The sequence below is a fragment of the Pinus tabuliformis genome, chromosome 4_2 (genome assembly GCF_031772625.1).
Source record: "Pinus tabuliformis cultivar Carrire ecotype Pingquan chromosome 4_2, CPIR1, whole genome shotgun sequence".
Classification (NCBI taxonomy): Eukaryota; Viridiplantae; Streptophyta; class Pinopsida; order Pinales; family Pinaceae; genus Pinus; species Pinus tabuliformis.
In genome coordinates this window covers 296,109,172-296,125,027 of record NC_142304.1, presented here as the reverse complement: position 1 = coordinate 296,125,027, position 15,856 = coordinate 296,109,172, and the positions used below count along the sequence as shown (strand labels likewise).

The 15,856-nt window shown below is 41.5% G+C and overlaps 1 protein-coding gene across 3 annotated transcripts in view; it reads left to right on the top strand.

Annotated features, from left to right (window-relative positions):
• Nucleotides 1-15,856, top strand: part of LOC149169165 (callose synthase 3-like) — a 425,897-nt gene that overhangs the window by 78,627 nt on the left and 331,414 nt on the right. The window lies entirely within an intron of this gene.

Here is a 15,856-nt window from a genome sequence, read left to right as displayed (position 1 = left end):
AACCATACTCTTCTACCATGGCATCCACCCAAACTTGGTGTTGTACAGTTTGCTGAAAACTGGAGGGTTCTTCAACTTGTGCTACCAAAGCTTGGTACTTGTCAGGTCATCTACGCTGCCTCTTCTTGGTTCTAGGAGCTATGACAAACTCCTATGCGTCCCTCAGCGCCTATCGTACTTCCATGCTAGTTCTACCACTGGTGGTTGGAGGCTCAATCAAATCTCCCTCTTGTTCCTGTTGTTCCATCTGCTGAGAATTGCCTGGATTTCCTACTTCTGAGGAAATACTGGTGCTAGTCACTGTGCTCGATCTTGGTGTCTGTCCTCCTACCTGTCCTCCTTGCTGCCCCTGTTGGTGTTGGACTAATGGGACATCTACTGACTGATCTTCTGCTGGCATCTCTTGAGGTTTCCTGAAAGCTCTATCCTCGATGAATTTTGCATCCCGTCTTACTACAGTGTCCCTGCTGCTAGGAATGTAGATTTTGTATGCCTTTGAGGTCTCACTATATCCTACGAGGTACCCCTTTTCTGCAGTCTGATCCAGTTTACTAGGCTTCTTGCTTGAATATGACAATATGCCACACTTCCGAATATCCCGAGATGAATCACTTCTGGTTTCTTCCCTGTGAAGACTCCTTCAAGCGTTTTCTTCCCCAATGCTCTGTGAGGAGTTCTATTCTTGATATACACCGTTGTGTTGCATGCTTTTGCCCATAAGAATCTAGGCAAGTCCTGGTCATACAACATAGCCTTTTTCGCCCCAACAATAGTTCTATTCTTTCGCTTTGCTACTCCATTCTGCTCTGGATTATATGGAGTTGTCCATTCTCTTTTGATACCCTCCTTTGCGCAGAAATCTGTGAAGTCTTTGTTCGTATACTCTCCACCATTATCTGAATGCAATACCTTTATCTTTTTCCCTATCATGTTCTCTACGAGAGCCTTAAACTCTTTCAACCGATCAAAGACCTCATCCTTGTTATTTAAGAAATAGATCCAGGTTTTTCTAGAGTGATCATCAATAAAGGTGACGAAGTATTCGCCACCACTAAGAGCTCTCGTGGACATTGGGCTACAAATATTTGACTATATCAATCCCAATACACCTTTCGCTCTGTTGTTACTTATGAAAAAAGATGCCTTAGCGTACTTCCCTAGTACGCATCCTTGCATACATCATCATGCTCAATACTGAGGACTGGTACTCTTGTAACAGTCTCTCTGAGCATCCTCAGTGCTCCATGGTGTAAGTGTCCGATTCACCTGTGCCGCAGTTCAGTCAGTTCCTTATCGCCATTATGGTTGCTGCCTATCAATGCCATTGGAGACTTGAGCTGCAATATATACAGTCTGTTATTTCAAGATCCAATTTGTCTCATCTTCTTCTAGCTTGGGCGTTTGACATATACTTTCCTTCCAATGAAGTATACATCGTATCCCTTGTCCTGTAACTGGGACACTGAAATCAGATTCATTCCTAACCCAGGCACATACAGAACATTAGTGGCTCAAATGCTGGTTCTTGCTTCCGTCTGAAATGCTATGGTGCCTCTCCCTACTGGAGTACACTTCGTTCTGTTTCCCATAGTGATCTGGAAATCCATCTGCTCTTCTTGATAGCTCGAGAAGTATTCTCGTACTCCATTCATGTGAGCTGAAGCCCCGCTATCAATATACCAAACATCTGTCGACGCTGAACTTGACAAGCATGTGAATTCTTCTTCCAATCTAAAAGATAATTCAAAGACATCTTGATTTTTCATCCTTATTTGTGCCATTTTTCCTATAGATTTTTTACGCTTTTCTGCCCAGCGAAAAAGCGTGTGAATTCTTCTTCCAATCTGGAAGATAATTCAGAGACATCTTGATTTTCCATCCTTATTTGTGCCATTTTTCCTATAGATTTTTTACGCTTTTCTACCTAGCGAAAAAGCGTGTGAATTCTTCTTCCAATCTGGAATATAATTCAGAGACATCTTGATTTTCCATCCTTATTTGCATCCCACCTGAATACTGCTCTGCGCTACTCTCTGTCACTAGCAAACTTCGATATGGAAATCTTTCTCTATGTCAACTCACTTAGAGAGAGATTTTCCCACGAAATTTTTTCCCTCCTAGACTACACAATCCCTTTGGGGATTCGATCTGCTGCCAATGCAGTTCCCACTTCTGTTCAACACTGGCTCTTCTGGTTCCATTCTATTGCTTCTCCTTAGCACTGATACCATGTGGAAATTTCTAACTAGAAATCCAACTACAGTGACTGATATTATTTCTTCTACTTATTAATTCAGAAATAAGTTATTCACGGTGTTTCTACAACAAACATCAAAATAAATTCCACTGCAGCCTTCACAATTCAAATACGCGGAAAGTAAATGTGAGGAAAAATACTAGCACAAGTACAATCACAATTACATAGTTATTTTTGGACAATTGTCCCCAGAAAAACCCAATGTTGGAAAACCGATGCAACAGATGAGGGATTCTTTATTAATCTCAAGCAAAATCCCATGTACAAGATGCAACTAGCAGAATGGAAGAGGAATTTCTGTGAGAAATTTTATAGACAATTTTTTCACATTTCACAGTGAAATTCTGACTCTGTAGAGTGTTGATTTTCTGTAGCATCAGATGTGCTCTAGCTCTGAAATTTTGTGGAGGGGCTAGAATACACGAGATCTCCAAGACCCAGAAATCGTTTGGAGAAATTCCACCCGGATTGTGAGTTATTAAAATAATTAATATTTTTAATGGGGCTCCTAAGTCTAAACTTGGGAAAATAAAAATATTAATGGGCATTAATAAAAATATGGGTGAGAAGCTTCTAAGAGACGAGGATCAAGTCTATTTTAATCTTAGCCATCGATTAGGGAATTAATCTCGACCATTGATCATCAAAAAGAAAAGTATAAGAGGAGGCTTGAGGGTCAGTGGGAGAGATACCAAGTTGATCAGTCAGTTCGATTTTTTTGGGGTGTGGTTTGCTGAGAAAATCGAACAAGTGATCTGAGTTGCAGTGAGAGGGGTAGAAGTAGAGAATTGGATCGGAGATGAAGTTTCGAGCCAAAGAGTACATAACAGAGAGGCAGCGCAGAGGCCTACACAACCTAGGAGGGGCTCACGTAGAGTTGACACAGGCCAGGAGGGTCTCTTGCAGTGGCAGTGTAGAGTAGTTGTCAAAAGTCTGAGATTTTGTTGGAGAAGCGAGGTTCTAAGCCAGGAGGGTTGAACAACAGTCTTCCTCCAACAAATCGATCCAGCAGAAGGGGTGATGTAGTTCTCTAGAGGTAAGACATTGGCCCATGCAGTGATTGCGTAGGGACTTCGCAGTGTTTACCAGGAGGAGCTAGATCGCTCATTGGATCAACTGTGACTTGAGGAATGAGGTAAACCCTCTTATGTATTTCTTGCTGCCTTGATTTCTCTATAAGGTTAGCCGGTGTGAGAGGCAACCTGTTGTACTAAGATTCTGCTTGCTTAATAATACAAACCCTCTATCTGTTACACCGATTTTCCTGCATTAGGTTTTTCTGGGGACGTGTTGTCCAAAAATAATGGTGTCCCTTGTGCGTTTGTCTCATCTATTGTTTCAATTTATGATTTGTATGTCAGTGTAGTCTGCAATAGTGTTTTTCATCACTGTTTATAAATTAAATAACGTGTTGAATGAAATAACAAGTAGGAGATGCTAAAAAAGTGACTGCAATAGGATTTTTGTTTGTAAAGATTCATAAATTTTCACATGGTATTAGAGCGATTGCAGATCATAGGACATTGAAGCCATCAACCGAGAGATCCAACAAATCTGCTGTAGAGAGGTAGTTGTCCCGAGGGACAGCGTTGTTCCAGAGCCTGAAACGTAGAGGAAGGGTGACACAATGCAGAAGAAGTGATGCAGAGGCTCACGTAGTGCCCGCGTCAACATTCTGAGCCAGGAGAGGGTGACGCAGTAGCCAGGAGGAGCCCACGCAGTGATTGCGTCAGCTCTCTTGGCCAATGCAGAAGCAGAGAGGGGAAGATCAGGCTCACGCAAAGCAACGTCATCTTTCAGGACCGGGAAGGAGTGATGCAGTGGCCAGGAGGAGCTGACCTAGCTCACGCAGTGACTGCACAGAGCCTGAGGAGCTTAGATTCTTCAGTTGCTAGGGCGGAGGGAGCAGTGCAGATCAGATCTGAGGTGCTGGTGTGACGTTGTTGCTGCTAGTGTAGAACAGTGTCTGAGGAGACTGAACCAAGGTAGAGGGAGTCACTACCTTAACAAATTTCTTACCAAAGAAATCTAGATCCGGGTTGCTGAGAAGCAGAAAAGGAGGATCAGAGAGGGGTGATTCGACATTATTTGGCGGAAGGATTTTCGTGAAGGAAATCAAGACTCAGAAGGTGTCTAGAACGAACTTGTTCCTTAGAGGATTTCTAGCACCAAAGAAATCCAGATCCAAGTTTGGCTGAAGCAGCAACAAAAGAGGGAGAAGAGAATCTGTTCGACACTCATTTGAGCAGAGATGGCAGTAAATGGACTAAGGGATAAGGAAAAATTGGATGGGGCATCCAACTTTGTCATTTGGAAGGCTAGGATCCTGGCAGTGTTGGGCAAAAATCACATCAAGGACTATGCCTTGAGGACGGTTGTTGTTCTGGTCGATGCTGATCCTCTCGAGAAATATGAGGAGCCTCAGGCAAAGGCGAGAAGTGCATGATCTTAGACGGGGTCAAGGATCATGTGATCCCACATATTGCTGAAAAGGAAACAACAAGGGAAATGTGGAAGGCCTTGACCACCTTGTACGAGGGAACTTCCATCCAACAGAAGATGTTGCTTGAGAATCAGCTAAGACAATACCAGATGCAAAAGGGAGAAGAAATCGATCCCTTCCTTCTTAGGTTGTAAGGGATTCGAGACAAGCTGACTTTTGTGGGGTCTACACTAGATCTTGAGTTCATGCTCAAGACTGCCTTGAATGTAATCACTGAAGACTAGGAGACCTTTGTCCAGAGCATCTTGGGCAGGGCTTCTCCCCCTAGTTGGGAGGAGATGTGGGCAGCTCTTCGACAGGAAGAGATGAGATGGTTAACCAAGGTAGGAAGTAGCAGCAAAGGAATCAGAGTCAAGGAGGAGGAAGAGGCATCTCTCGCATCAGCGGGACAACAAGGGCAACAAAATAGGAAAAAGAAAGACATATCCAAAGTTAGATGCTTCAGATGTGGGGAGCTGAGACATTTCGCCACTCAGTGTCCTCGGAAGAAGGGCAAGGAAGAGAAGTCTGACTCAAAGGCTGCTCTAGCGAAAGCTGACAAGGAGTACGATGATGAGGATTGCGCCGTAAATGCTCATGTAGCTCCAGAGAAGAGGTGGGCTGATATTGAGCTGTAGTCGGGAGGACTGCACAGGGGTAGGATCCTTTAGGTGCCCAAACTCTTGGATCACATATGGCTACGGGAGCCCTTAATGACAGTATCAGAATGACGGGAGTGAGTTGGTGCGAGGGATGACAGAGCAACAATGGAAGAGCTAGAGTGCCAAAGTCTGAAGTAGCGCAGTAGAGTGTTGCAGCAGTGCGGGAGGCACAAAGCAGATACAATAGCAGTGCAGTAGCATCAAAGGGTCAACACAGATTAGCAACAGAGGTAGCTTCAGCATCACAAGGTATCTAGATTGACTAGCATGTCAGGTTTTGGGTGGCTTTTCAGTTGCTTACTTCTCAGCCACTGAGTTGTAGTGCAACAGTTAGCAGTGGCAGTGCTATGGGAAACATGATGCAACATATTGAGAGGGAGTTGTAGTACAGATGCAGCAGTGGTAGTGGCAGTGTCATGGGTAGCAATACAGGTTGCAGCAATGCAGTGGATGAAGGGCAGTAGGCCAAGCATCAACAACATAGAGGAACAATGCCCTAGATCAGTGTGATGCTTCTATTGGGAGTGTTGCTAGAGCACATTCCTCGCTAAAAGGGAGCGTTGATTTTGGGTAGATTCAGATGTGCTCTAGCTCTGAAATTTTGTGGAGGGGCTAAAATACATGAGATCTCCAAGGCCCAAAAATCGTTTGGAGAAATTCCACCCGGAATGTGAGCTATTAAAATAATTAATATTTTTAGTGGGGTTCCTAAGTATAAACTTAGGAAAATAAAAATATTAATGGGTATTAATAAAAATATGGGTGAGAAGCTTCTAAGAGACGAGGATCAAGTCTGTTTTAATCTTAGTCATTGATTAGGGACTTAATCTCAACCGTTGATTCATCGACATGAAAAGTATAAGAGGAGGCTTGAGGGTTAGTTGGAGAGACACCAAGTTGATCAGTGAGTTCGATTTTTCTAGGGCGTGGTTTGCTGAGAAAATCGAACAAGTGATCTGAGTTGCAGTGAGAGGGGCAGAAGCAGAGATTTGGATTGGAGAGGAAGTTTCGAGCCAAAGAGTCCATAGCAGAGAGGCAGCCTGAGGATCAAAAAGGCAGTGCAGAGGCCTATGCAGCCCAAGAGGGGCTCACACAGAGCTGATGCAGGCCAGGAGGGTCTCTTGCAATGGCAATGCAGAATAGTCGTCAGAAGTTTGAGATTTTGTTGGAGAAGCGAGGTTCTGAGCCGGGAGGGCTTAACAACAGTCTTCCTCCAACAAATCGATCCAGCAGAAGGGGTCACGCAGTTCTTTAGAGGTAAGATGCTGGCCCATGCAGTGATTGCGTAGGGACTTCGTTGTGTTTGCCGGGAGGAGCTAGATCGCTCATTGGATTAGCTGTGACTTGAGTAACGAGGTAAACCCTCATATGTATTTCTTGTTGCCGTGATTTCTCTGTAAGGTTAGTCAGTGTAAGAGGCAACCTGTTGTACTCATATTCTGCTTAATTAATAATACAAATCCTCTATCTGCTGCACCAATTTTCTCCCATTGGGTTTTTCCAGGGACGTGTTGTCTAAAAATACGGTGCCCCTTGTGTGTTTGTCTCATCTATTGTTTTAGTTTATGATCTATATGTCAATGTAGTCTGTAGTAGTGTTTTTCATCATTGTTTATAAATTAAATAACTTGTTGAATGAAATAACAAGTAGGAGATGCTAAACTAGTGACTGCAGTAGGATTTCTGTTTGTAAAGATTCAGAAATTTTCACAGAGAGGACCTGTTGTTCTCACTACGTCTCACTGCGTCACCTTTTGCGCAGTCCCAGCGTCACTGCCTCTATGCTATCCCTCCTCTGCTCTACGTCTTCTCCCTACTTCCCGCACTCCTTGTTATTACTTATACTCTCTCTCTCTCCAACCTACAACTCTCCCTTTGATTCAATTTTCTCTTCCCAAACTTCAGCCAGTGAGAAAATCGATCTACTTGGGCAACTGAGTGTCTGCCTAGTTCAATTTCCAAATGCCTGTCGAAGTCCTTATAATCTTCTCGTTGATCAATCAACAACCCGGATTAGATTCTAATCAATGGCTCAGTTCATTTTGACTTGATCCTCGTCTTCTTCTAGAAGTTTCACCCTCGGTTTAATTAATACCCTTTAATTATTTTAATTTCCTAAGTTTAGACTTAGGCATCCATTAAAAATAATTAATTTTTTTAATAAAACTATCTTTGGGGTGAATTTCCCAAAACAATTTCTAGTTATTCTAGAATATATGTGTCCAAGCCTCCCTGGAAATTTTGAGGCTTAGATCACATCCGATGCTACCAAAAATCAACAAATCTTGGTTGTTGGTGCTCTAACAAAGGATTATAAGAGGAGGTTGATGTGATGATGTAGAATACACTTGAGCAGTTCGATTTCATGAGTAGATTGATTTCCATAGTAGCAACAGTCAGTCGCTGAAGAGAGAGCTAGTGAGATCGAAGCAGTGAGAGAGGGTCAGAGACAGTGAAGTCGGAGGAAGGTTTCCAAATCTGGTGAGTGCATTTGCAGAGAGGCAAGAGAGCCACAGAGAGCCTGATGCTAGTGAAGTGCAGTAGCCTCTAGAGGCAATTTCGATTCTATTGGGGAAAGACGAATTTTAGTGCCATTAGTTGGACAGAGGTTCCAGAGGCCAGGGAGACATAATCCTAGACAAGAGCAGACCAGATGACTTGAGGAGAAGCTGGTTTGAACAGAATGCAAAAGAGACTGCGCTAGTGTGACGCAGTAGCTATGCAAAGCCAGTTTGGACAGCTCACCTGGAGCTGAGGCCAGAGCCCGGGTGAGGAAATTACCTCACTTTATTTTTGCCAGTGTTTCTCTGTAGGATTGCTAGTTTTGGCATCCAGTTTTACTCAAATTATTTCAATGCTGCTTAATAATTAAAACTCTCAGTTGCTGCATCGGTTTTCCTAAGTTGGTTTTTCCGAGGACTTTTTTCCAAAAACAAATGTGTTATTTTATGTGCGAGTGCTAGCATTTCTTCCAGCATTTATTCTTCCGCAGTTTTATTTGTGTAGGTTGCACTGTGATTTATTCAGTATTTTCTGTAGCAAATAGTAAATAAGTTGTTAAATTAAATTAACAATTAGGAGAATAATTTCCAGTTGTTGCAATAGGATTCCGATTTTGGAATTTTCACAACATGCGAGGTATGCATGAGGGTTGCATGACATGCAAACAATTTTGTAACATCCCTGGTGCAAATTTCATGCAATAAAAGTTAATAAAGCCAAAATAAGACCACGGTTAAGGGACACTTATTCCAAGTTGAATGTTGGCAAAGATATCCTAGTGGGCATCATTGGATGTGTGTTTTGGCTAAGGAAAATTGGCAAATGCTAAGGCAAAGGCATTAAAAGTCAAAAAGTCATTTTTGGCACATTTATTTATGAAAATAAAGGAAATTAGGAGAAAGGTAAGGTGAAAGGTCACAACTTGCATGTGAGGTGGAAATTGAAATGGAAAATGAAGAAAATAGAGGCCTCTTAAATAAAAAGGTTTCTGAGGATCAGTTGGTAACCTTTTGTCAGTTCAAGTTAGGAGCTTTTTCATTATTTTCTCTCTCCCTCTCTCTCTCTTGGTCACATAGAGTTTTCTTGGAGCACTCTAGCTTTGGATCGAGGAAGGAAAAACAAGCAAAGGGATAAGAAGGAAAGCAGGGATCAAGGAAAGGAAAGCAGGATCAAGCAGCTTCAGCAGGAATACTTACAGGTAACATTTTGCATGTGCGATTTCCTAGCTGGTTTGGACATGCATGGATTTGCATGTTGGTGTACGGTTCTCTTGCTGTGGGTGGCATGGTTTTGCCGGGTTATGATAGTGGTTTTCATCCTAGCCTTGCCTTTTTCCGTATGCCATGGTATGTTGGGATGTTTATCTCGGTTTTGAGCTTTGGTTTGCCGGATGGATTTCAGAATTCGGGCGGAGGTGGTCTCAAGGTTTATTCCCAAAGGCCTAGGAATCCCTTAACCGGTTTTGGCAGGATGCATGTTAAAGCCTGAGGGAGAAGTCTCGGTTTAGGCCCTAGTGATCAGAATTTGGATTACGGTAAACCCTGAGAGACTGGTCTCGGTTTAGGGCCTAGTGATCCAGGATTGGATTGTGGTAAAGCCTGAGAGACAAGGAGGCGAAAAATTCTTCAAGGATAGTGATGGATTCCAGATGGCATTCCAATTTTGGTTCAGTCGTGATTAGAGCACCGTTTTGGTGTGATCACGATTGGTGAGGGTGGAGGTGGTTTAACCTCTGGTTTCCCTTGGTTGTTCTTGGATTGGTTGTTCTATGAGATCCCACATTTATGTTTGGAATATGGCATGGGGGTGACCTTCTGAAAGAGAGATTTGGTTCAGCCATGTCTATGGTCGGTTGGTACATGGAAGTCCTGAACCCGGTCGAATTTGCCTACGATTAATAAAAGCAAAGTTGCCTCACTTTTGCACTTGTTTATATGTGGAATTAATGACTATCTATCTCTGATATTTATATGGTTTTATGCCGGTTAGAAGCATGGTTATATGACTAGTCCATTGTTGGCTTAGGTTGCACTGACCCATGTTCGATTCTTTATTGCGCACCAACAAAACCCTCAATCACTGGCCTTTTCGGCAACGACCTGCAAGCAAGTCGCAGTCTCACCCGAAGTGACTATGGGAGGTTGCAAAACCAGGTTTCTGCAGCCTTGAGGGATATTGCAATGTGGCAATTTTGTATTTTCTTATGCTTTAACACTTATAAACTACTTCGCATTCATGAACTACTTCGCACTTATATATTACTTCGCAAAATTACATTCATCACTTAAACATATCATAAACATCCATAAACTTTACAATACTGAAATAAAGTGCAGATAATAAGCAAATCAACACATGAAAACACAAATTTTACTATGGTTCATCCCAATGTGGGACTACGTCCACAAGAACTATTGCTTATAATAGAGAATTTGGTACAACAAACAGTTCTTCCCCTATGCACATAGTTGTAGGTTGTCTGTGCACTAAGTTGCAGACCCAAGCCTCTGCGCATTCAGCTGCGGAGCCTTGCCCCCTTCTCCGAAGCACAAATCACAAATATACAACCATAAACATAGATCTGCATCTAATCATAGATGATGCCTTCCTTCTTTATTAATCATCCCTATTTATATTATTACATTGAGGGATTACATCGCTACATTACCATGGACCCAATACCATGGTTTCTAAAATACAAGGGGCTATGGTCCAAAACCATTCAACTTTTACAATATTATATGCTTTTACAGAAATGGAGGGGCTTCACTGCGAAGTCCATATACTGTGCGGTGAGTTTGCTATGCGGTCCTCGTTGAGCTCTGCTGCGCGGTCCACTTCGCATTCTGCGACATCCTTTCTACTGCGCGCTCTATCCACAAAATTCGAATTCCTTGCCCAAAATTTGGCCAAGTTGGGCTGTGCCCAACAGGTTTCACGCTAACATAGCAATGATCAAGATTAACCAAGTGTAGTGGAAAGATGTACCTTTCTCCTGGACCTCGCAGAAATTGTCCAGGAATTCCTTGCATAAGTATCCAACCCAGTTATACCGGACTCCGTTTGCGCACTGCGCGGCTAAAGAGACCATCAATGCAGAAACTTCATTTGCGTGGCACTTCCTCATAATCTTTCCGGCCAAAATGTGTGCGGCGAAGCGGACTGCTTGGTCATCGATTGAGTTTATGTCGTAGCCCCTTTTTCCTTTGACCAGCCCGTACTTCCTCATATTCTCTGCCAAATTGCGGTCTTGATCCTTTACCACAAACTCCTTCGTGGGTTTCCACCCTTGATATGGTAACCTTGTGATCCTCCAGATCAAAATTTTGTCTATGGTGATCTTATTCCCCATCCATAGGTGTCCATCATGTATCAATACCAACAATTGGTGCACACATGCTGTGTTTGTTGAACTTTTGCTGAAGTGCGGCACATTCAACATATTGGTTCAATATACCTTGACAAATGATTAGGTCCAACATTTAGTTCCGGTTTAATAACAACTTCAAATTCATACTCCTGAAATAATAATAGCCATCTGCAAATTTTTCCTCCTAAAACAGGCTTATTGACCAAATACTTTAGTGTAGAGTGATCTGTGAACATCTTGAAATGTGATCCCAACAAATAATGTCTAAACTTCTGTAAAGCATATACCATAGCCAATCCTTCCCTTTCTGTAGTTGTATAGTTCTTCTCTGCTTTAGAAAGTTTCTTACATTGAAAAGCTGTAGGGTGATCAATTTCTCCTACACCAGTCTGTGCCAATACCTCTCCTAAAGCTATGCATGAAGCATCCACATGAAAATGAAACACCTTATTCCAATGTGGGAATACCAATATAGGAGCAGTTACCAACTTTTATTTTAGTGTGTTAAGGATTTTTTGACATTTTTCATTCCATAGGAATGTTAATCTTCCTTCAATGGTTTTTCCATAGGTGCAGTGATCTGCGCATATCCTTTTATAAATTTCTTGTAATATCTTGATGTCCCAATGTGGTACGAAGCTGTCTCACTGTCTTTGGTGGAGGTAAATTCACGGTCGTAGCAATATTCGCAAGATCCACCATCAATCCTTGCTTGCAAACAATATGTCCCAACAATATACCAAAAGGTACACAAAATATGCACTTCTTGATATTCAGAGAAATTTGATACTACCTGCATGTGTCAAGCATCAGTCTTAAGCTCGCAACATGTTTCTTCAATAACCCAAATACTGTCTAATTATTGAAGTAAACTTCTAAAAACTTTTGAAAATATTCTTTGAAAGTTGTAACCACCACTCTTGAAAATATGGCAGGGACATTCTTCAGTCCAAAAGGCATCACTATATACTGATATGAACCCCATTCTGTAGCAAAGGTGGTCTTATGTCGATCCTCTGGTGCAATTCTAATCTGATGGTATCCTGAAAATCCATCTGTAAATGAATAGGTTTCCTAACCTCCTACATTGTCCAATACTTCATCAGTGAAAGGAGTAGGGAATGGGTCATGTAGACATGCATTATTTAACTTCCTTAAATCAACACAAATCATGATTTCTCCTCGTGTTTTCTTTCTTGTACCACAATAAGACTTACCCATTCTGATTCTTCCATAAGTTCAATGATTCCAGCTGCTATCATTTTGTCAAGTTTCATGTTCAAATCTCTAGAGGCATCACCCATACGCTCATAGTGTAGGAGGATACAAGCAATATGAAAGCAAGTCCCATCACCAACTCCGACCTCTGGAGTTTTGGTGTTTGGAATCGATTTGTAGTAGTCCCACCCTTGTTGTTCTTCACTTTTTCTTTGTACTTTGGATTCAATCTATAAGGCCTTTGCTTAATTGGCTTCACATCAGACTTTAGAGGAATCTTCATAACTCCTAAATCTCCTACAATGCCCTTCATCTTTGAAAATATAGTGGAAATTAACTCCTGGTATTCATGTAGAAAATCTGTCACTTTGCTGACTGTTTCTTCATCCCAATAATTTCCTATCGTTGCAAACTTCGGCTCTTCTTCTGGTCCTATTTCACCTTCTTTATTTTCAGTGGCTTTGTTGTATCAGACATTTCTAACTCAAGTCCATTCACTTCGCGATAGCCTTTAGATTCTGTTATGTCAATATTGCGAGGGTCTTCATCTTCTTTTGCAGTGATGTTGTAGCATCTCAGTACATTCTGTAGCTGCGCACTCCAATCAGGATGCCAGGTGAGTGGAATTTCATTCTAAAAAAATCTTCTTTTTAACTATCTGAAGGTCTGAATCTACATATGGACAATCATCTTCAAAGCTAAATGTCAATATAAACCTATCAACCATCTCTGCCAAGTTCACAGTACCATGTCGAAGTTCTGTTTCCAGGTACCAATTTTGAGGGATTGTCTCCATTGTATGGATGAACCCATGCACCCATTCTTCTCGTGGAATCTCCTTCCATGTTGTCATGCAGAGCTGGATGTGCTTTCTAGGATCAGTTTGACCATCATATTTATCTGCCAACTTTGTTTCTACCTGACCAAACCTTATCCATATCAGCCTTCGACATTCTTTCCAAGTTCCTCTTATGTGTACCCCACCGTCTAGCAGGAGCAGCTCTTAGGGCTATATCCAGAGCTAACAATCTTTGACACTCTGGTTCCTGTTCTTCATATTCTTCAAGAAAAGTATTTATATCACCCAAACCATCATAAAAAGGTAAGTCACATACTTCAACTATCATACAATGAATTGCTTTAGTGACTCTTGCACATCGCCTCATAGATACTTCATGTAACTTGTTTTGCCAATTTTCCAATTCTTCTTCTGAATCTGAAGCACATGAATTGTCATGCTCCCAACTCAACTTGCCTTTAGTAGGGTTAACACAGTCTTGTTCTTTTGCTGTCATCTGATAGATGTTATCTATATCAGCTGCACTGTACTCCTCTTTAACTGGTTCAGTATACCTTTCTCCTTCTGATGGATCCAAGGGAATGATCACTCTCATATTGTTGCTTTCAAATATCATTTGCCTCTTCTTTAAGTTGATTATAGCCATGTTGGCAAATGTCCAATCCAGTCCAAGTAATGTAGGATGGGGGTTACTATCATCCACAATTTCTTTTATTTCAAAATTCGTAGTAGTGCGCACCCCTTCAATGTCCACTGTAATGCCTGATAATCTTCCTAGAGGAACAATCTTTTGTTGATTCGCCATTCTTAGCTGAATAGGTGACCATTGCAACTTCAGTTTACCCATTAACTCCCATGTTTGCTTTGTCAGGACATTAGCTTCAAATCCTAGATTTAAAATAACTTGGTCCATCTAATATTTTCCTATTTGTGCACTAAGCCTCATTTCCTTTCTAGTTCTCTTTTGTCTATGTAAATTGTTAACTTCACACATCTCACTCTGCGGTACTTCTTTAGATGCGCATGAATTTATCAATTCCTGAAGTCCTTCTACAACTTTTTGATCTTGCAACAATTTCATACAAGTCTGAAGAAAAGATTTAAAAGCATCTACCTTATATGCTGCATCCTGTTCCTTTATTGTCAGAGCTTAGCTTTGTGTCGAAGATGATACACCACAACTATTCTTCTGATTTTGTTGTGCACTAGATGTTGAAGCTCCTGCATCCATAAAGCTTCACTTCGCTTCGATAGAGACTTCTTTTTCCTTTTGAATATCAAAAATAGGGGCTTTTTCGGTAGTATTTCTAACCCATGTAGCTTCAACTTCCTTCGTTTAATTTGCGTTATCATTTCGAGTAGCAGCTCCACTCCTTGTTACAATATTAATGCGAAGTTCATCGGTCCTTGGTTCCATAGTCATCATCTGAATGTTCTGTGTCGGTTGTTGATTTTTCTTTTCTTGCATTTTTGCCATAAGTACCGGACGCTCAATTACATGATCAAATGATTTGCAATACTTACATGCGGTAGTAGGATTTTGACAATATATTGCAAAGTGACCTGCCTGATCGCAGTTATTGCAGATAATCTATCCACGACCTTGACCAGCTCCTCCACCTCGACCTCTTCCTTGATAACCACCTTGATCACTGTGCTGTCCATGTTCTTCAGCTTGCATTCTATAGGCATCAGTACTGCGCTTCATCATCAATTCATAAGCTCGACAGTTGTTCTCATCATGTCCTATTGATTTGCAGAATTTTCAATATAGGTTTTTTGGAGTTTGGACATACTTCTGCAATAGGTAGCAATCTTCTGAGTGATGTTCACCTATAGTTTTACATATCTCACACCATAAGCTGGATCCAACGTTCAAAAGATTCGGTGCTCCACTAGCCATGTAGTTTCTGAAGAGAGAGCATTGTTCTTTAGAATGGCCTTCTGATTTACACTTTGCACACCACACCTCTTCTCTGAATTCGTTATTTTTCTTCATATCTTGTATTTGTAGAGTCAAATTTGCCAGCTGACTCTGGATTTGCTATATACCTGCATTGGTATCCCCTATAGGCAAAGCTTCTAATTTCATCGCAAGTTCTAAAGCTTCGGCTTGAGTTTCTATCTTCTGTTGTGACAAAGGCAATCTTATATTTGGAAACAACGCAAATATAAACCATTCTTTATGTTGCCGCAGAGCTATTTCGAAGCTTACATGATCTAATAATATCTTGAATCATTGATCAAATTCCCAAACAGGCTCAGTAGGCTTTTGTTTGATTCCTTTTAGTTCTATGATACACTGCGACTCGGACTTCAGCTTCTTAAATTCTTAATGTTTACAAATGATCTGATTTGATTGTTTGAATACTTCATGTACCACGTCAACGTTCTATCTCGAAATGTCATGACAAGCTGCGCTGTCTTCATATTTTCATCATGGACCTGCTTCGCTGTCCATACTGCTTCACATAAGAACCAAAACTGCTCTGGATCCTCTGATCTAGTCCCTTTAAAGATAGGTAGCTTAATATCATCGGCCATAGTTTTTCTTGGAGGGGGAGGG